We start from the raw sequence: 22599 nt of genomic DNA on the forward strand, positions 1-22599 counted from the left end.
TTTAACTTGGAACATGCAGGAGGTGTGTTTTACAAGTACCGAATGATACCAGGTAATGTTTGGTACTTTCAAAGTGGCAGAATATGTGAAACGTATTGTTCTGGCTGGGGTATATAGGTTTGTTTTCATGTCCAGCTTACAAGCGTACCCAGGATATGGTCAAACGATACCGAAAAAGTAACTCGCCAAGATTATTAGCAAGTAAGAACTCTATTTTCGAGTATTAAGCGTATGTTAAGTTATTTGAAAGTTAAAGCACAATCTCGTATTGGATATAGCTGTTTTACAGAAGTAAGTGTATTTTGAGACTGGAAACTTGTTTTAGAATAAAGAATAGTTTCATGATTTATAAAGCAGCTTATAGCAATAGTGAATTTTCATTCGACGAAATAAATAAAAAAGATTTTGCGGATGAAAACTTGAAGAGCTTTCGTAGCTGTGTTACCAGGCTATTGTAATAGTAGTGTAGTGTTTCGTGAATACAGGAACAGTTGCGAAACATGAGTTCGAGCATTTTGTTTTATTGAACGACATTAGATAAGGCAATATAAACAAAACCTAACTTTACCAGCGCAGTATAAAGTACTCTGGCTATATATGTTATTCAGTAGCCGGGGTACCCAAAGACAAAAGCATTCCCAAGAAAATTCTGGAGTTATAAACTTGTTATTGTTTTGATAAAGGTGGTGAAACGGACACATTAATTTCATTGGTCACTTGTGTAAATCAGAGAAAAACTTAAGCTGACGTGTACATTTATTTCTGTCTGTTTAAGGACGCGCGTGTTATGGCTCTGGGATCCTCTTTCTGTTCTTATGGGTTCGTTGTTTTGTACAAATATATGGAAATAAGAACGTGTCTTTTCATAAGCACTATTAGCTCTTATCATTTGATAATAGCTCGATAGCGAGGAAAGTTGTAGAGGAAAAAAGTGCCGTGAATTGCTAGTTAATAATAATGATAATGATAATAATAATAATGTAATGTGAAGTGTAATCACATGGTATGAAAATACCTGACTTTAATTTTCAAGTGCTAAAGGTGAAATATTTGAAGATTATAGTAGAATCCAGTGGGTGGTGCCATGGCCCGAGATGTAAACAAGGTAGAGATCCCTTAACTGAAGTTTTACAAAAAGACAGGTACGTACACCGTTCAGATAGAAACTGATACCTTTAGTTCGAGCTGTTTTTGTTTTCAGGCATAGGTGGAACAACATTTTTAAGGGCTTGGAACTTCCAGTAGGATTTAGAGTATTTCTAGGGGAAGAATTGGGTGGGAGGGGGGAGGGGCAGACTTTCTTTTTAATGGCGATTATTTTTCTGATTGCTTTTGAAATATGAAACATCTATGGTTTAACACGTGTCCTGTGATTCTCAGTGGAAAAAGCATGCAAAAGTAGTGATAGTATAGGCGACAGAAAGATGGGTTATATGATTTCAGTCTTTTCGTGGGCTTATCTTTGTGCCGTCCACAAAAGGAGACGCCTAACGGCCTCTCCCATTAATTATGAGATCTTTTGGCTACATACATTAAACTAGCGTTTTGATGAGAGTCTGTAGAGCAATATTCAGGGTTTGTACACCGGACAACAGCAGAGTGGTATATGAGTGAATCGACAATGTTGTCAGCCGTCAGACGCTGGTCCCATTTTTACTGGTATGCAACAAAAATGATGTTTATGGATTTATACGATATATGTACAGCATACAAAAATGACATCCAGTTTATCTCATAATCTATTGTTTTCTGAGATATATCACCTATTTCGTATAGGTGGTGTCTGAATGTTGACACTCATATAATACAGTTGGACGGTAGAGCGAGAAATCAAGACGAGAAAAGAGGGAATGGCCACCTGTAAACACACTCCAGGTTCAAAGAACATCATGCACGAAAAGCTGAGTGTGCCCACTAAAGTTTTGTTTCCATCACTCCGTGCAGATTTGGCGTTAATGAAGCAGTTTTTCAAAGCACTAGATAAGTCAGAAAACTGCTTCAGATAACTTTAGGAGTAAATTTTTAAAACAAACTTACGAAAAAGCAAAAGAAGGCATCTTTATTTGGCCGTAAATCTAAAAGTTGACACAGGATGAGCAGTTTGAAGGAACGATGCACACAACATAAAGGATCTTGCACTGCATTCAAGAGCTTAATCCAAAACTTTTTTTGATAATCATAAAGATTCCAACTACAAAGACGTAGTCAATGAAATGCTCAACAGTTATGAAAAAAAGATTTTCTTTACTTGCCTTTGAACTATTTTCTTTAAAACCTAGCTGGTGTAAGCGAAGAACATGGGTAAGTTCCCACCAAGACATCCATATTATAATAAAAAGATATCAAGGAAGGTGGGATGTGAGCGTGATGGCTGATCCATGAAACGAGAAAGCTTAAAATGGAAGCGCAAGGAGCTGGCGAGGATAGGATTTTCTCCATATAACGAATGATACTTGAGTATATATCAGTTATCAGAGGGTTTCTTATGTTTTTACTGTATTTTTATTTCAAAAGGATTGTTTTGGGCAATAAGTATCAATATTCTATGATTTTGTGTTGTGTTCTCAGAAACTTAGCTGTTCATTAATACTGTGCGCATACCTTACTTAATGTTAGGAACACGGAACGTGATAGAAAATGATTCTCCATTTTAAGTCAGCAGAGCCACATTGTATGAGAGCACGTAAGAAAGGGGAATACCTTACTTAATGTTAGGAACACGGAACGTGATAGAAAATGATTCTCCATTTTAAGTCAGCAGAGCCACATTGTATCAGAGCACGTAAGAAAGGGGAATATGTCATTTGTCACAAAATGCTAACCACCGACTTAGCAAAGTTCGGTGCTCGATGCCCGAGCAAATTACTTTCGAGACGCTTCTCCGTGTCCCTCCTGTACGTGTGGGAGTTGACGTCTGTTGACAAGAGCAACACTAGTAGCTCTCTTTACCCTCTGTCTGTGTGGTTGATGTAGAGTGTATTTCACCAGAAAACGTGCTTCCGCAAACTGATAGAATAAGATTCTTCCTTTTGTGTAAGAAAATTAGTTAGAATGATTATGGAAATATATGAATCTATTATCTATTTTTTTTAATTTTCCAAAAGAAGGAACAGAGAAGGGGGCCAGGTGAGGATATTCCTTCAAAGGCCCAGTCCTCTGTTCTTAATGCTGCCTCGCTAACGCGGGAAATGGCGAATAGTATGAAATTATTATTATTATTATTATTATAATTATTATTATTATTATTATTATTATTATTATTATTATTATTATTATTATTATTATTACTATTATTATTGTTTATTGTATATCGTGTAGTTCAAGGAGTGGAAAAGCGACTGGAACCCATTCCCGTCGGTTAGTCCGTTTCCACATAAAAGAGGCAGATGTAGATTGTGTGGAGGGAACGAGGAGAAATGGGAGACCAAATTAGAGGTGGAAAGATGGAGTGAAAAAGATTTTGAGTGATCGGGGCCTGAACATGCAGGAGGATGAAAGGTGTTCAAGGAATAGAGTGAATTGGAACGATGTGGTATACCAAGGTCGACGTGCTGTTAATGGATTGAACCAGGGCATGTGAAGCGTCTGGGGTAAACCATGGAAAGTTCTGTGGAGCCTGGATGTGGAAAGGGAGATGTGGTTTCGGTGCATTATTACATGACACCTAGAGACTGAGTGTGAACGAATGTGGCCTTTGTTGTCTTTTCCTAACGCTACCTCGCACACATGCGGGGGGAGGGGGTTGTTATTTCATGTGTGGCGAGGTGGCGATGGGAATGAATAAAGGCAGACTGAATTTATGTACACGTGTATATATGTATATGTCTGTGTGTGTATATATATGTATACTTTGAGATGTATAGGTATGTATATTTGCGTGTGTAGACGTGTATGTATATACATGTGTATGTGGGTGGGTTGGGCCATAATTCGTCTGTTTCCTTGCGCTACCTCGCTAACGCGGGAAATGGCGATAAAGCAAAATAGATAAAAATATAATATATATATATATATATATATATATATTATATTTTTATATATATATATATATATATATATATATATATATATATATATATATATATATATATATATATATATATATATATATATATTCTTTTTTTTAAACTATTCGCCATGTCCCGCGTTAGCAAGGTAGCGTTAAGAACAGGACTGGGCCTTTTTTGGAATATCTTCACCTGGCCCCCTCTGTTCCTTCTTTTGGAAAATTAAAAAAAAAAAAAACGAGAGGGGAGGATTTCCAGCCCCCCGCTCCCTCCCCTTTTAGTCGCCATCTACGACACGCAGGGAATACGTGGGAAGTATTCTTAATCCCCTATATATATATATATATATATATATATATATATATATATATATATATATATATATATATATATCTTTTTTTTTTTTTTTTTTTTTCATACTTTGTCACTGTCTCCCGCGTTTGCGAGGTAGCGCAAGGAAACAGACGAAAGAAATGGCCCCCCCCCCCCCCCATACACATGTACATACGTCCACACACGCAAATATACATACCTACACAGCCTTCCATGGTTTACCCCAGACGCTTCACATGCCTTGATTCAATCCACTGACAGCACGTCAACCCCTGTATACCACATCGCTCCAATTCACTCTATTCCTTGCCCTCCTTTCACCCTTCTGCATGTTCAGGCCCCGATCACACAAAATCTTTTTCACTCCATCTTTCCACCTCCAATTTGGTCTCCCTCTTCTCCTCGTTCCCTCCACCTCCGACACATATATCCTCTTGGTCAATCTTTCCTCACTCATTCTCTCCATGTGCCCAAACCATTTCAAAACACCCTCTTCTGCTCTCTCAACCACGCTCTTTTTATTTCCACACATCTCTCTTACCCTTACGTTACTTACTCGATCAAACCACCTCACACCACACATTGTCCTCAAACATCTCATTTCCAGCACCTCCATCCTCCTGCGCACATCTCTATCCATAGCCCACGCCTCGCAACCATACAACATTGTTGGAACCACTATTCCTTCAAACATACCCATTTTTGCTTTCCGAGATAATGTTCTCGACTTCCACACATTTTTCAAGGCTCCCAAAATTTTCGCCCCCTCCCCCACCCTATGATCCACTTCCGCTTCCATGGTTCCATCCGCTGACAGATCCACTCCCAGATATCTAAAACACTTCACTTCCTCCAGTTTTTCTCCATTCAAACTCACCTCCCAATTGACTTGACCCTCACCCCTACTGTACCTAATAACCTTGCTCTTATTCACATTTACTCTTAACTTTCTTCTTCCACACACTTTACCAAACTCAGTCACCAGCTTCTGCAGTTTCTCACATGAATCAGCCACCAGCGCTGTATCATCAGCGAACAACAACTGACTCAAGTGGAGGGAACAAGGAGAAGCGGGATACCAGATTAGAGGTGGAAGGATGGAGTGAAAAAGATTATTGAATGGGGACGAAAGGCGTGCAGGAATAGAGTGAATTGGAAAGATGTGGTATATCGTCGGCGACATGCCGTCATTGGACAAATCAGGGTATGTGAAACATCTAGGGTGAACCATGGAAAGGTCTGTGGGGCCTGGATGTGGATAGGGAGCTGTGGTTTCGGTATATTACACAGGACAGCTAGAGACTGAGTGTGAAGGAATGTGGCCTTTTCTGGCGCTACCTCACTGTCGCAGGGTGTAGCGATGCCGTTTCCTGTGGTTTGTTGTGGCGAGGAAGTATGGATATGCACAATGAAGGCGAGGAAGTATATGTGCAATAAAGGCGAGGAAGTATGGATGTGTACAATGAAGGCGAGGAAGTATGAATATGTGCAATAAAGGCGAGGAAGTATGGATATGTACAATGAAGGCGAGGAAGTATGAATATACACAATGAAGGCGAGGAAGTATATGTGCAATAAAGGCGAGGAAGTATGAATATGTGCAATAAAGGCGAGGAAGTATGGATATGTACAATAAAGGCGAGGAAGTATGGATATGTACAATAAAGGCGAGGAAGTATGGATATGTACAATAAAGGCGAGGAAGTATGAATGTGCAATAAAGGCGAGGAAGTATGGTTATGTACAATAAAGGCGAGTAAGTATGGATATGTACAATAAAGGCGAGGAAGTATGAATATGTTCAATCAAAGAGACAACCATCTTCCCTGATTTTGGTGAAAACTTAAGGGAAATGTTGAGCCAATCTACATACGTGACTGTAACACTTATGTACAATAGCAGGCCTGGTGCCCGTGAAACAAGTTGCCATCACGAATTACAGACGACATAGGAACAGTGAAATACAGATGTGGAACATGCTCGACTCCGGTTTACGCAAGCTTCGGTCGCCATACCGCCAACATGAACCAGTCTCGGGGGTAAATCATATTACGTAAAACTATCAAGTGATGACGTAACACGTGAATGTAGAATGCCACTCATGTCGACGTCTCGTCTGTAGACAACGTTCAGATTTATGATTGCCCAAATGATACGTCGTTCTAAATTAAGTATTGTTAAGCAGTCAGGTTTTCAAATCCTGAATAGTGATTGTGCTTGACTTTCAGAACATTATCCAAATGGGAACCCGAAATTTCTAACCGACCAACCACATGTTGTCACGAGTTGTCTCATAATGTTTCGATAGGTTTAACTAATCGGATAAAACAGAAAAGATGGTCGTGCCTTAGATTGTGCATATATATATATATATATATATATATATATATATATATATATATATATATATATATATATATGTATATATATATTATCCCTGGGGATAGGGGAGAAAGAATACTTCCCTCGTATTCCCTGCGTGTCGTAGAAGGCGACTAAAAGGGGAGAGAGCGTGGGGCTGGAAATCCTCCCCTCTCGTTTTTTTTTTTTTTAATTTTCCAAAAGAAGGAATAGAAAAGGGGGCCAGGTGAGGATATTCCCTCAAAGGCCCAGTCCTCTGTTCTTAACGCTACCTCGCTAAGGCGGGAGATGGCAATTAGTTTGAAAGGAAGATATTATATTTATTTATTATACTTTGTCGCTGTCTCCCGCGTTTGCGAGGTAGCGCAAGGAAACAGACTAAAGAAATGGCCCAACCCCCCCCTCCATACACATGTATATACATACGTCCACACACGCAAATATACATACCTACACAGCTTTCCATGGTTTACCCCAGACGCTTCACATGCCTTGATTCAATCCACTGACAGCACGTCAACCCCGGTATACCACATCGCTCCAATTCACTCTATTCCTTGCCCTCCTTTCACCCTCCTGCATGTTCAGGCCCCGATCACACAAAATCTTTTTCACTCCATCTTTCCACCTCCAATTCGGTCTCCCTCTTCTCCTCGTTCCCTCCACCTCCGACACATATATCCTCTTGGTCAATCTTTCCTCACTCATTCTCTCCATGTGCCCAAACCACTTCAAAACACCCTCTTCTGCTCTTTCAACCACGCTCTTTTTATTTCCACACATCTCTCTTACCCTTACGTTACTCACTCGATCAAACCACCTCACACCACACATTGTCCTCAAACATCTCATTTCCAGCACATCCATCCTCCTGCGCACCACTCTATCCATAGCCCACGCCTTGCAACCATACAACATTGTTGGAACCACTATTCCTTCAAACATACCCATTTTTGCTTTCCGAGATAATGTTCTCGACTTCCACACATTCTTCAAGGCCCCCAGAATTTTCGCCCCCTCCCCCACCCTATGATCCACTTCCGCTTCCATGGTTCCATCCGCTGCCAGATCCACTCCCAGATATCTAAAACACTTCACTTCCTCCAGTTTTTCTCCATTCAAACTCACCTCCCAATTGACTTGACCCTCAACCCTACTGTACCTAATAACCTTGCTCTTATTCACATTTACTCTTAACTTTCTTCTTCCACACACTTTACCAAACTCAGTCACCAGCTTCTGCAGTTTCTCACATGAATCAGCCACCAGCGCTGTATCATCAGCGAACAACAACTGACTCACTTCCCAAGCTCTCTCATCCCCAACAGACTTCATACTTGCCCCTCTTTCCAAAACTCTTGCATTTACCTCCCTAACAACCCCATCCATAAATAAATTAAACAACCATGGAGACATCACACACCCCTGCCGCAAACCTACATTCACTGAGAACCAATCACTTTCCTCTCTTCCTACACGTACACATGCCTTACATCCTCGATAAAAACTTTTCACTGCTTCTAACAACTTTCCTCCCACACCATATATTCTTAATACCTTCCACAGAGCATCTCTATCAACTCTATCATATGCCTTCTCCAGATCCATAAATGCTACATACAAATCCATTTGCTTTTCTAAGTATTTCTCACATACATTCTTCAAAGCAAACACCTGATCCACACATCCTCTACCACTTCTGAAACCACACTGCTCTTCCCCAATCTGATGCTCTGTACATGCCTTCACCCTCTCAATCAATACCCTCCCATATAATTTACCAGGAATACTCAGCAAACTTATACCTCTGTAATTTGAGCACTCACTCTTATCCCTTTGCCTTTGTACAATGGCACTATGCACGCATTTCGCCAATCCTCAGGCACCTCACCATGAGTCATACATACATTAAATAACCTTTCCAACCAGTCAACAATACAGTCACCCCCTTTTTTAATAAATTCCACTGCAATACCATCCAAACCTGCTGCCTTGCCGGCTTTCATCTTCCGCAAAGCTTTCACTACCTCTTCTCTGTTTACCAAATCATTTTCCCTAACCCTCTCATTTTGCACACCACCTCGACCAAAACACCCTATATCTGCCACTCTATCATCAAATACATTCAACAAACCTTCGAAATACTCACTCCATCTCCTTCTCACATCACCACTACTTGTTATCACCTCCCCATTTGCGCCCTTCACTGAAGTTCCCATTTGCTCCCTTGTCTTACGCACTTTATTTACCTCCTTCCAGAACATCTTTTTATTCTCCCTAAAATTTAATGATACTCTCTCACCCCAACTCTCATTTGCCCTTTTTTTCACCTCTTGCACCTTTCTCTTGACCTCCTGTCTCTTTCTTTTATACATCTCCCACTCAGTTGCATTTTTTCCCTGCAAAAATCGTCCAAATGCCTCTCTCTTCTCTTCCACTAATACTCTTACTTCTTCATCCCACCACTCACTACCCTTTCTAATCAACCCACCTCCCACTCTTCTCATGCCACAAGCATCTTTTGCGCAATCCATCACTGATTCCCTAAATACATCCCATTCCTCCCCCACTCCCCTTACTTCCATTGTTCTCACCTTTTTCCATTCTGTACTCAGTCTCTCCTGGTACTTCCTCACACAGGTCTCCTTCCCAAGCTCACTTACTCTCACCACCCTTTTCACCCCAACATTCACTCTTCTTTTCTGAAAACCCATACAAATCTTCACCTTAGCCTCCACAAGATAATGATCAGACATCCCTCCAGTTGCACCTCTCAGCACATTAACATCCAAAAGTCTTTCTTTCGCACGCCTGTCAATTAACACGTAATCCAATAACGCTCTCTAGCCATCTCTCCTACTTACATAAGTATACTTATGTATATCTCGCTTTTTAAACCAGGTATTCCCAATCATCAGTCCTTTTTCAGCACATAAATCTACAAGCTCTTCACCATTTCCATTTACAACACTGAACACCCCATGTATACCAATTATTCCCTCAACTGCCACATTACTCACCTTTGCATTCAAATCACCCATCACTATAAATATATAGAAGCGGAAGTGGATCATAGGGTGGGGGAGGGGGCGAAAATTTTGGGAGCCTTGAAAAATGTGTGGAAGTCGAGAACATTATCTCGGAAAGCAAAAATGGGTATGTTTGAAGGAATAGTGGTTCCAACAATGTTGTATGGTTGCGAGGCGTGGGCTATGGATAGAGATGTGCGCAGGAGGATGGATGTGCTGGAAATGAGATGTTTGAGGACAATGTGTGGTGTGAGGTGGTTTGAGCGAGTAAGTAACGTAAGGGTAAGAGAGATGTGTGGAAATAAAAAGAGCGTGGTTGAGAGAGCAGAAGAGGGTGTTTTGAAATGGTTTGGGCACATGGAGAGAATGAGTGAGGAAAGATTGACCAAGAGGATATATGTGTCGGAGGTGGAGGGAACGAGGAGAAGAGGGAGACCAAATTGGAGGTGGAAAGATGGAGTGAAAAAGATTTTGTGTGATCGGGGCCTGAACATGCAGGAGGGTGAAAGGAGGGCAAGGAATAGAGTGAATTGGAGCGATGTGGTATACAGGGGTTGACGTGCTGTCAGTGGATTGAATCAAGGCATGTGAAGCGTCTGGGGTAAACCATGGAAAGCTGTGTAGGTATGTATATTTGCGTGTGTGGACGTATGTATATACATGTGTATGGGGGTGGGTTGGGCCATTTCTTTCGTCTGTTTCCTTGCGCTACCTCGCAAACGCGGGAGACAGCGACAAAGCAAATATATATATAAATATATATATATATATATATATATATATATATATATATATATATATATATATATGTATATATATAGGGGAGAAAGAATACTTCCCAAGTATTCCCCGCGTGTAGTAGAAGGCGACTAAAGGGGACGGGAGCGGGGGGGGCTAAAACCCCTTCCTCCTTGTATTTTAACTTTGTTAAAGGGGAAACAGAAGAAGGAGTCATGCGGGGAGTGCTCATCCTCATAGAAGGCTCAGATTGGGGTGTCTAAATATGTGTGGATATAAAAACCAAGACGAGAAAAAAGGAGAGAGAGGTAGTATGTTTGAGTAAAGGAACCTTGATGTTTTGGCTCTGAGTGAAACCAAGCTCAAGGGTAAAGGGGAAGAGTGGTTTGGGAATGTCTTGGGAGTAAAGTCAGAGGTTGGTGAGGGAGCAAGAGCAAAGGAAGGAGTAGCACTCCTCCTGAAGCAAGAGTTGTGGGAGTATGTGATAGAGAGTAAGAAAGTAAACTAGATTGGTATGGGTAAAACTGAAAGTGGAAGGATAGCGATGGTTGATTATTGGCGCCTATACACCTGGTCATGAAAAGAAAGATCATAAGGCAAGTGTTGTAGGAGCAGCTTGAGTGAACGTGTTAGCTTCTTTGATGCACGAGACCGGGTTATAGTGATGGGTGATTTGAATGCAAAGGTGGGTAATGTGGCAGTTGAAGGTATAATTGGTGTACATGAGGTGTTCAGTTGTAAATGAAAATGGTGAATAGCTTGTGGATTTGTGTGCTGAAATAGAGCTGGTGATTGGGAAATCCTGGTTTAAAAAGAGAGATATCCATAAGTATACGTATGCAAGTTGGAGAGATGGCCAGAGAGCGTTATTGGATTACGTGTTAGTTGATAGGCGTGTAAAAGAGGGACCTTTGGATGTTGATATGCTGGGAGGGGCAGCTGGAGGGATGTCTGACCACTATCGTGAGGCGAAAGTGAAGATTTGTAGAGGTTTTCAGGAAAGAAGGGTGAATGTTGGGGAGAATAGAGTGGTGAGAGTAAGTGAACTTGAAAAAGAGACTTGTGTGAGGAAGTACCAGGAGAGAATGCGCGAAAGATGCATGTGGCAGATTAGAAAGGGTAGTGAGTGGTGGATTGAAGAAATAAGATTGTTAGTAAAAGAGAAGAAAGTGGTGTTTGGACGATTTTTGCAGGGAAGTAGTGCAAATGACTGGGAGATATATAAAAGAAATTGCAGGTCAAGAGAAGGGTGCAAGATGTGAAAAAGAAGGCAAATGAGAGTTGGGGGTAAGAGTATCATTAAATCTTAGGGAAATAAAAAGATGTTTTGGAAGGAGATAAATAAAGTGCGTAAGACAAGAGAACAAATGGGGAACATCGGTGAAGAGGGCAAATGGGAAGGTAATAACAAGTAGTGATGAAGTGAGGAGATGCAGTGAATATTTTGAAGGTTTGTAGAATGTGTTTGATAGAGTGGCAGATACAGGGTGTTTTGGTCGGGGTGGTGTGCGAAGTCAGAGGGTCAGAGAGAATGGTTTGGTGAACAGAGAAGAGGTAGTGAAAGCTTTGAGGAAGATAAAAGCCGGCAAGGCGGTGTGTTTGGATGGTATTGCAGTGCAATTTATTAAAAAAGGGGTGACTGTGTTGTTGATTAAATGGTAAGGATATTCAGTGTATGGATTATGGTGAAGTACCTGAGGATTGGCGGAATGCATGCAGTGCCATTGTACAAAGTCAAAGGGGATAAAGGTGAGTTTAAATTACGAGACCTAAGTTTGTTGCATATTCCTGGGAAATTATATGGAACGGTATTGATTGAGAGGGTTAAGGCATGTACAGAGCATCAGATTAGGGAAGAGCAGTGTGGTTTCAGAAGTGGTAGAGGATGTTTGGATCAGGTGTTTGCTTTGAAGAATGTATGTGAGAAATACTGAGAAAAACAGATGGACGTGTATGTAGCATTTATGGATCTGGAGAAGGCATATGATAGGGTTGATAGAGATGCTTTGTGGAAGGTATTAAGAGTATATGGTTTGGGAGGTAAGTTGCTAGAGGCAGTGAAAATTCTGACCAAGGATGTAAGGCATGTGTACGAGTAGGAAGAAAGGAAAATGATTGGTTCCCAGTGAATGTCGGTTTGCGGCGGGGGTGCTTGATGTCTCCATGGTTTAATTTGTTTATGGATGGGGTTGTTAGGGAGGTGAATGCAAGAGTTTTGGAAAAAGGGGCAAGTATGCAGTCTGTTGTGGATGAGAGGGCTTGGGAAGTGAATCAGTGTTGTTCGCTGATGATACAGCGCTGGTGGCTGATTCGGGTGAGAAACTGCAGAAGTTGGTGACTGAGTTTGGTAAAGTGTGTGAAAGAAGAAAGCTGAGAGTAAATGTGAATAAGAACAAGGTTATTAGGTACAGTAGGGTTGAGGGTCAAGCCAATTGGGAGGTAAATTTGAATGGAGAAAAACTGGAGGAAGTGAAGTGTTTTAGATATCTGGGAGTGGGTTTAGCAGCGGATGGAACTGTGCAAGCAGAAGTGAGTCTCAGGGTTGAGGAGGGAGCGAAGGTTCTGGGAGCGTTGAAGAATGTGTGGAAGGCGTGGACGTTATTTCGGAGAGCAAAAATGGGTATGTTTGAAGGAATAGTGGTTCCAACTATGTTATATGGTTGCGAGGCATGGGCTATTCCTTGCACGCCATTCACCTTCCTGTATGTTCAAGCCCCGATCGCTCAAAATCTTTTTCACTCCATCCTTCCACCTCCAATTTGTTCTCCCGCTTCTCCTTGTTCCCTTAACTTCTGACACTTATATCCTCTTCGTCAATATCTCCTCACTCATTCTCTCCATATATCCAAACCTTTTCAACACACCCTCTTTTGCTCTTTCAACCACACTCTTTTATTTCCACACATCTCTCTTACCCTTGCATTACTTACCCGATCAAACCACCTCACACCACATATTGTCCTATAACATTGTTGGAACTACTATTCCATCAAATATACCCATTTTTGCTCCTTTTTATTATATCTTGTAAAGTTGAGTTTTATAGGAGAAATTTTGTCTTGCTATAACATGATCACAGATACAGAGAAATTAACTCAATGAAATTACCGTGTGTAGTAAGTCCACAGTACGTAGATGGCTTGTAATTGAGTGAAATGGAGTTATGTACGGAATGTACTTTTGTTTCCTGAGGCACTATTTCCAGAATCATTATCATCAAACACTATACACGAAGATGATACTGAAAATCTAGGACAGTAGATGTCCTCAGGAATGGTGTGAGATGGGGTGCAGAGTGGTACTGTAGTGAAGATGTGTAGAGCTAAACACAAAACCTACATTATGGTCTCACTCTGTCTCTGTGTCACAGACATACGACTGTTTCTGTTACTTGCTTCGTAAACATTCCCGAGAAATAACAACAGAAGTAACCTGACGAAATGCATTCTCCTCCCAGAGTGGCGGTAACGTCAACAAACAGTCGCACCACCACCAGCTGACGCCTCGGCTTATAAATTGCCCCAGAAGACAGAGAAACATACAATTGTATCTCGTTTTTACTTCGAAGGGAAAACGTGATATAAGTTATCATCACATGGCTATGACTTTCGATACAGTCTTGGCCTCGAATATAAATATATGGCGCTTGTAGTTATCGAGACTAGGCTTTATTCACACTGTCGTAACGGTCACAGTCCTGTCAAGAAATGACCTCGTCCTGGTCATGGTATTATAATTTTCTCCAACCTCGTTTTTTCACGAATTAGATTGATGATATACTAAGACCAAGCGATAAAATTGTTTGAATCATTTGTGGAAGCTACGTTTCCATAAGTAAATATAAGTAGAAACATATGTTCATTAACATGTTTTTAAATAGTCGTACCCTTCTCATAATCCATGTTGTATATAAAGAAATTTCGTCTCCTTTCGGCCACTGCTCACTGAGCAGAACGCTGTAATATATTCACACTCACGGTCGGCCACGGGAAGAAACGCTCTAGTTTGCATATCTTTCCACGGATCGCCTCTTGAACGTGAACTGGACCTGGACTTGAATGTGATAACTGTTGTGTACACTCCCAGAGACATGTATTATATGACTAGACCGTGAATGTAACGTGCCTGGCCTGTGACCGTCACTGCAGTGCGGAAAAAGCCGTAACGAGACGTCAGCGAACATAACACATGTGAACGCTGTGGTACTCTCCATGAATAGCACGACCTCCCACATCCATCCTGATATACCCTCGAAATAATTGTACGAGAACAATGGTTTCGAACATCACAAGCTGAATTACCATTCTGATGGATGATAAAGCCGCGATCAACTACTGGATTGTGATATTTCCACTGGAAATGAAAGCTGAAGTTAAGCAGTTACTGAAACTGCAAGTTGAATGTGAGATACGAATAGTATGAACTGGACTAGAAATTGTGACGGTGGACATCACTCCTTATTGAAGACAAGGGACGTGGAAGGACAACGGGGCATATTGACAGGCCGCGCAGCCCATATGTGAGGCTGTTAATATAGTTGTGAGGTCACTTTTTTAGGCTTGACACTTCGCTGCTTCCTGAGGCCTGCACCATCTGCTTGCCTGATGGCTTGGCTGTACTTAGCATTGGTGCCAGCTATGCAGTATGACAGTTCGCTGGTATAAATGCTTTACTTTTGGCCTTCTAAAAAGCTGGTTTTATGGGCTGTGAGTTCTTTTTATTGAGGTACAGTTCCTGAGGTATTTGATTTTTACTCCGCGACGGGAATGGATGAAGGCAGCAAGTATATATATATATATATATATATATATATATATATATATATATATATATATATATATATGTATGTATTCCTATGAGTCCACGGGGAAAATGAAACACGATAAGTTCCCAAGTGCACTTTCGTGTAATAATCACATCATCAGGGGAGACACAAGAGAGAAATATAAGTCAGTTGATATACATCGAAGAGACGAAGCTAGAACGCCATTTGGTAAATGAATAAAGTGCAAATGAACGCGCACCTTCATAGAACGTACAAACCTCCAACAGCCACGATCGACCCAGGACCCCTGTGCCACAGGGGTCCCGGGTTCGATCCTTGCTGTTGGAGGTTTGTATGTTATATATATATATATATATATATATATATATATATATATATATATATATATATATATATCACATGATGATCACACTAGTCCGTGATGATAGTTATGAAGGTGAAATCGCACATCATTAGGAGTCCATATGATTTTATTTAACAAGTAACTATTCCATACATGTGGCATGACATGTTTCGTGGAGACACCACACCTCATCAGGAGGCAGTACTTAACAAAGTTATATAAATCCCAACAACACAACGGAGGGCAGCTAGACGGCGGCAGTCCGTTGTGATGTTGGGATTTAAATAACTTTAAGTACTGGCACGTGATGAGGTGGATTGTCTCCACGAAATATGTCGTGCCACATATATAGAAAAATTACATGATAAAAATAATTAGATGAACTCCTACTGAAGTGCGATTTCACCGCACCCGCACGCACGCGCGCACACACACACACACACACACACACACATTTTTTTTTTTTTTTTTTGCTTTGTCGCTGTCTCCCGCGTTTGCGAGGTAGCGCAAGGAAACACACGAAAGAAATGGCCCAACCCACCCCCATACACATGCGTCCACACACACAAATATACATACTTACACAGCTATCTATGGTTTATCCCAGACGCTACACATGCCCTGATTCAATCCCCTGACAGCACGTCAACCCCGGTATACCACATCGATCCAATTCACTCTATTCCTTGCCCTCCTTTCACCCTCCTGCATGTTCAGGCCCCGATCACAAAATCTTTTTCACTCCATCTTTCCACCTCCAATTTGGTCTCCCACTTCTCCTCGTTCCCTCCACCTCCGACACATATATCCTCTTGGTCGATCTTTCCTCACTCATCCTCTCCATGTGCCCAAACCATTTCAAAACACCCTCTTCTGCTCTCTCAACCACGCTCTTTTTATTTCCACACATCTCTCTTACCCTTACGTTACTTACTCGATCAAACCACCTCACACCACACATTGTCCTCAAACATCTCATTTCCAGCACATCCATCCTCCTGCGCACAACTCTATCCATAGCCCACGCCTCGCAACCATACAGCATTGTTGGAACCACTATTCCTTCAAACATACCCATTTTTGCTTTCCGAGATAATGTTCTCGACTTCCACACATTTTTCAAGGCTCCCAGAACTTTCGCCCCCACCCCCACCCTATGATCCACTTCCGCTTCCATGGTTCCATCCGCTGCCAGATTCACTCCCAGATATCTAAAACACTTTACTTCCTCCAGTTTTTCTCCATTCAAACTTACCTCCCAATTGACTTGACCCTCAACCCTAATGTACCTAATAACCTTGCTCTTATTCACATTTACTCTTAACTTTCCTCTTTCACACACTTTACCAAACTCAGTCACCAGCTTCTGCAGTTTCTCACATGAATCAGCTACCAGCGCCCTATCATCAGCGAACAACAACTGACTCACTTCCCAAGCTCTCTCATCCCCAACAGACTTCATACTTGCCCCTCTTTCCAAAACTCTTGCATTCACCTCCCTAACAACCCCATCCATAAACAAATTAAACAACCATGGAGACATCACACACCCGTGCCGCAAACCTACATTCACTGAGAACCAATCACTTTCCTCTCTTCCTACACGTCCACATGCCTTACATACTCGATAAAAACTTTTCAGTGCTTCTAACAACTTTCCTCCCACACCATATATTCTTAATACCTTCCACAGAGCATCTCTATCAACTCTATCATATGCCTTCTCCAGATCCATAAATGCTACATACAAATCCATTTGCTTTTCTAAGTATTTCTCACATACATTCTTCAAAGCAAACACCTGATCCACACATCCTCTACCACTTCTGAAACCACACTGCTCTTCCCCAATCTGATGCTCTGTACATGCCTTCACCCTCTCAATCAATACCCTCCCATATAATTTACCAGGAATACTCAACAAACTTATACCTCTGTAATTTGAGCACTCACTCTTATCCCCTTTGCCTTTGTACAATGGCACTATGCACGCATTCCGCCAATCCTCAGGCACCTCACCATGAGTCATACATACATTAAATAACCTTACCAACCAGTCAATAATACAGTCACCCCCTTTTTTACTAAATTCCACTGCAATACCATCCGAACCTGCTGCCTATATATATATATATATATATATATATATATATATATATATATATATATATATATATATATATATGTATGGGTTTTCAGAAAAGAAGAGTGAATGTTGGGGTGAAGAGGGTGGTGAGAGTAAGTGAGCTTGGGAAGGAGACCTGTGTGAGGAAGTACCAGGAGAGACTGAGTACAGAATGGAAAAAGGTGAGAACAATGGAAGTAAGGGGAGTGGGGGAGGAATGGGATGTATTTAGGGAATCAGTGATGGATTGCGCAAAAGATGCTTGTGGCATGAGAAGAGTGGGAGGTGGGTTGATTAGAAAGGGTAGTGAGTGGTGGGATGAAGAAGTAAGAGTATTAGTGAAAGAGAAGAGAGAGGCATTTGGACGATTTTTGCAGGGAAAAAATGCAATTGAGTGGGAGATGTATAAAAAAAAGAGACAGGAGGTCAAGAGAAAGGTGCAAGAGGTGAAAAAGAGGGCAAATGAAAGTTGGGGTGAGAGAGTATCATTAAATTTTAGAGAGAATAAAAAGATGTTCTGGAAGGAGGTAAATAAAGTGCGTAAGACAAGGGAGCAAATGGGAACTTCAGTGAAGGGCGCAAATGGGGTGGTGATAACAAGTAGTGGTGATGTGAGAAGGAGATGGAGTGAGTATTTTGAAGGTTTGTTGAATGTGTTTGATGATAGAGTGGCAGATATAGGGTGTTTTGGTCGAGGTGGTGTGCAAAGTGAGAGGGTTAGGGAAATGATTTGGTAAACAGAGAAGAGGTAGTGAAAGCTTTGTGGAAGATGAAAGCCGGCAAGGCAGCAGGTTTGGATGGTATTGCAGTGGAATTTATTAAAAAAGGGGGTGACTGTATTGTTGACTGGTTGGTAAGGTTATTTAATGTATGTATGACTCATGGTGAGGTGCCTGAGGATTGGCGGAATGCGTGCATAGTGCCATTGTACAAAGGCAAAGGGGATAAGAGTGAGTGCTCAAATTACAGAGGTATAAGTTTGTTGAGTATTCCTGGTAAATTATATGGGAGGGTATTGATTGAGAGGGTGAAGGCATGTACAGAGCATCAGATTGGGGAAGAGCAGTGTGGTTTCAGAAGTGGTAGAGGATGTGTGGATCAGGTGTTTGCTTTGAAGAATGTATGTGAGAAATACTTAGAAAAGCAAATGGATTTGTATGTAGCATTTATGGATCTGGAGAAGGCATATGATAGAGTTGATAGAGATGCTCTGTGGAAGGTATTAAGAATATATGGTGTGGGAGGAAAGTTGTTAGAAGCAGTGAAAAGTTTTTATCGAGGATGTAAGGCATGTGTACGTGTAGGAAGAGAGGAAAGTGATTGGTTCTCAGTGAATGTAGGTTTGCGGCAGGGGTGTGTGATGTCTCCATGGTTGTTTAATTTGTTTATGGATGGGGTTGTTAGGGAGGTAAATGCAAGAGTTTTGGAAAGAGGGGCAAGTATGAAGTCTGTTGGGGATGAGAGAGCTTGGGAATTGAGTCAGTTGTTGTTCGCTGATGATACAGCGCTGGTGGCTGATTCATGTGAGAAACTGCAGAAGCTGGTGACTGAGTTTGGTAAAGTGTGTGGAAGAAGAAAGTTAAGAGTAAATGTGAATAAGAGCAAGGTTATTAGGTACAGTAGGGTTGAGGGTCAAGTCAATTGGGAGGTAAGTTTGAATGGAGAAAAACTGGAGGAAGTGAAGTGTTTTAGATATCTGGGAGTGGATCTGGCAGCGGATGGAACCATGGAAGCGGAAGTGGATCATAGGGTGGGGGAGGGGGCGAAAATTCTGGGGGCCTTGAAGAATGTGTGGAAGTCGAGAACATTATCTCGGAAAGCAAAAATGGGTATGTTTGAAGGAATAGTGGTTCGAACAATGTTGTATGGTTGCGAGGCGTGGGCTATGGATAGAGTTGTGCGCAGGAGGATGGATGTGCTGGAAATGAGATGTTTGAGGACAATGTGTGGTGTGAGGTGGTTTGATCGAGTGAGTAACGTAAGGGTAAGAGAGATGTGTGGAAATAAAAAGAGCGTGGTTGAGAGAGCAGAAGAGGGTGTTTTGAAGTGGTTTGGGCACATGGAGAGAATGAGTGAGGAAAGATTGACCAAGAGGATATATGTGTCGGAGGTGGAGGGAACGAGGAGAAGAGGGAGACCAAATTGGAGGTGGAAAGATGGAGTGAAAAAGATTTTGTGTGATCGGGGCCTGAACATGCAGGAGGGTGAAAGGAGGGCAAGGAATAGAGTGAATTGGAGCGATGTGGTATACCGGGGTTGACGTGCTGTCAGTGGATTGAATCAAGGCATGTGAAGCGTCTGGGGTAAACCATGGAAAGCTGTGTAGGTATGTATATTTGTGTGTGTGGACGTATGTATATACATGTGTATGGGGGGGGGGGGGGGGCATTTCTTTCCTCTGTTTCCTTGCACTACCTCGCAAGCGCGGGAGACAGCGACAAAGTATAATAAATAAATAAATATAAAATATATATATATATATATATATATATATATATATATATATATATATATATATATATATATATATATATATTATCCCTAGGGATAGGGGATTAAGAATACTTCCCACGTATTCCCTGCGTGTCGTAGAAGGCGACTAAAAGGGGAGGGAGCGGGGGGCTGGAAATCCTCCCCTCTCGTTTTTTTTTTTTTTTTTTTTTTCCAAAAGAAGGAACAGAGAATTGGGCCAGGTGAGGGTATTCCCTCAAAGGCCCAGTCCTCTGTTCTTAACGCTACCTCGCTAATGCGGGAAATGGCGAATAGTTTGAAAGAAAAAGAAAGAATATATATATATATATATATATATATAGGGCATGTGAAGCGTCTGGGGTAAACCATTGAAAGCTGTGTAGGTATGTATATTTGCGTGTGTGGACGTATGTATATACGTGTATGGGGGGGGGGGGGGTTGGTCCATTTCTTTCGTCTGTTTCCTTTCCACTATATATATATATATATATATAGTGGATGGTAGTGCATTCGAATTTATTAGGGAAATGGAGTGATTGTGTTGTTGATTGGTTGTTGAGGATATTGAATGTATGTATAGATCATGGTGAAGTGCCTGAGGATTGGAGAAATGCATGCATAGTATCATTGTATAAAGGCAAAGGGGATAAAGGTGAGAGGTCAAACTACAGAGGCTTGAGTATGTTAAGTATACCTGGTAAATTGCAAGGGAGGGTATTTTAAAAGGGTGAAGGCATGTACAGAACAGATCGGGGAGAAGCAGTGTGGTTTCATATGTAATGAAGGATGTATGGATCAGGTGTTTGCTTTGAAGAATATATGTGAGAAATACTTACAAAAACAGATGGATTTGTATGTGGCATTTATGGATCTAGAGCAAGAATATGATAGGGTTGATAGAGATGTTTTGTGGAAGGTATTAGGAATATGTAGTGTGGGAAGTAAGTTGCTAATGGCAGTGAGATTTAATCAAGGGTGTAAAGGCGTGTATACGACTAGGAAGAGAGGGGAGTGAATGGTTCCTAGTGAAGGTCGGTCTTTACTAGGTTTGTATGATGTCACCATGATTTGTTTATGGATGGGGTGGTGAGGGAGGTAAATGCAAGAGTCTTGGAGAGAGGGGCGAGTATGGAGTCTGCTGGGGATGAGGCCTGGGAAGTGAGTCAGTTGTTGTTCGCCGATGATACAGCACTGGTGGCTGATTCGAATGAGAAACTGTAGAAGTTGGTGACGTGAGTTTGGAATAATGTGCGAAAGGAGAAAGTTGAGTAAATGTGAATAGAAGCGAGGTTATTAGGTTTAGCAGGGTTAAGGGACAAGTTAGTTGGGATGGGATTAAGTCTGAATGGAGAAAAATTGCAGGAAGTGAAGTGTTCTAGATACCTGGAAGTGGATTTGGCAGTGTATGGAACCATTTAAGCGGAAGTGAGTAATAGGGCGGGGGAGGGGGCGAAGGATCTAAGAGCGATGAAATAAAAATGTGTGGAGAGAGAAAGTTATCTCGTAGGGCAAAATGGGTATGTTTAAAGGAATAGTGGTTCCAACAATGTTATATGGTTGTGAGGCGTGGGCTATAGAAAGTATTGGGCGGAGGAAGGTGGATGTGCTGGAAATGAAATGTTTGAGGGCAATGTGGTGTGAGGTGGTTTGAGCAAGTAAGCAATGAAAGCGTTAGAGAAATGTGTGGAAATGAAATGAGTGTGGTTGAGAGAGCAGAAGAGGGTGTGTTGAAATAGTTTGGACATATGGAGAGGATTAGTGAGAAAGGTTGACAAAAGAAGATATATGTGTCAGAATTGTAGGGAACAAGGAGAACAGGGAAACCAAGTTGGAGATGGAAGGATTGTGTGAAAAGGATTTTGGTTGATGGGGCCTAAACATGCAGGAAGGTGAAAGGCGTGCAAGGAATAGAGTGAATTGGAAGGATGTGGTATACTGGGGTCAACGTGCCGTCAGGGGACTGAACCAGGTCATGTGAAATGTCCAGGGTAATCCATGGAAGGGTCTGTGGAGTCTGGATGTGGATAGGGAGCTATAGTTTCGATGCATTACACATGATAGGTAGAGACTGAGTGTGAACGAATATCGCATTTTTGTCTGTTTTCCTGGCGCTACCTCGCTCACGCAAAGGGCCGGGGGAGGGCGGGGTCGATCGGGTGCCGGGGGGAAGGGAAGAGAATGTATATCTTATCGTTTTTCCTTTCCTTCGTGCATATTGTGCAGTTTCCTGTGGGGTAGGGTGTAGCGTCGGAAATGGATGAAGGCAAGCAAATATGAATACGTACCTGTGTATATATGTATATGCATGTGTTTGTATATGTATGTATGCATGAAATTGTATGTGTACATGTAGGTTCGTATATGTATATACGTATGAGTGGATGAGTCTTTCTTCGTCTGTTTCC

The 22599-nt window shown here is 41.6% G+C and overlaps 1 protein-coding gene across 8 annotated transcripts in view; it reads left to right on the top strand.

Annotated features, from left to right (window-relative positions):
* galene (potassium two pore domain channel subfamily K member galene) overlaps positions 1 to 22599 on the top strand; it is a 477630-nt gene that overhangs the window by 24160 nt on the left and 430871 nt on the right. The gene's annotated exons all lie outside the window — the stretch shown is intronic.

The sequence above is a fragment of the Panulirus ornatus genome, chromosome 10 (assembly GCF_036320965.1).
Source record: "Panulirus ornatus isolate Po-2019 chromosome 10, ASM3632096v1, whole genome shotgun sequence".
Classification (NCBI taxonomy): Eukaryota; Metazoa; Arthropoda; class Malacostraca; order Decapoda; family Palinuridae; genus Panulirus; species Panulirus ornatus.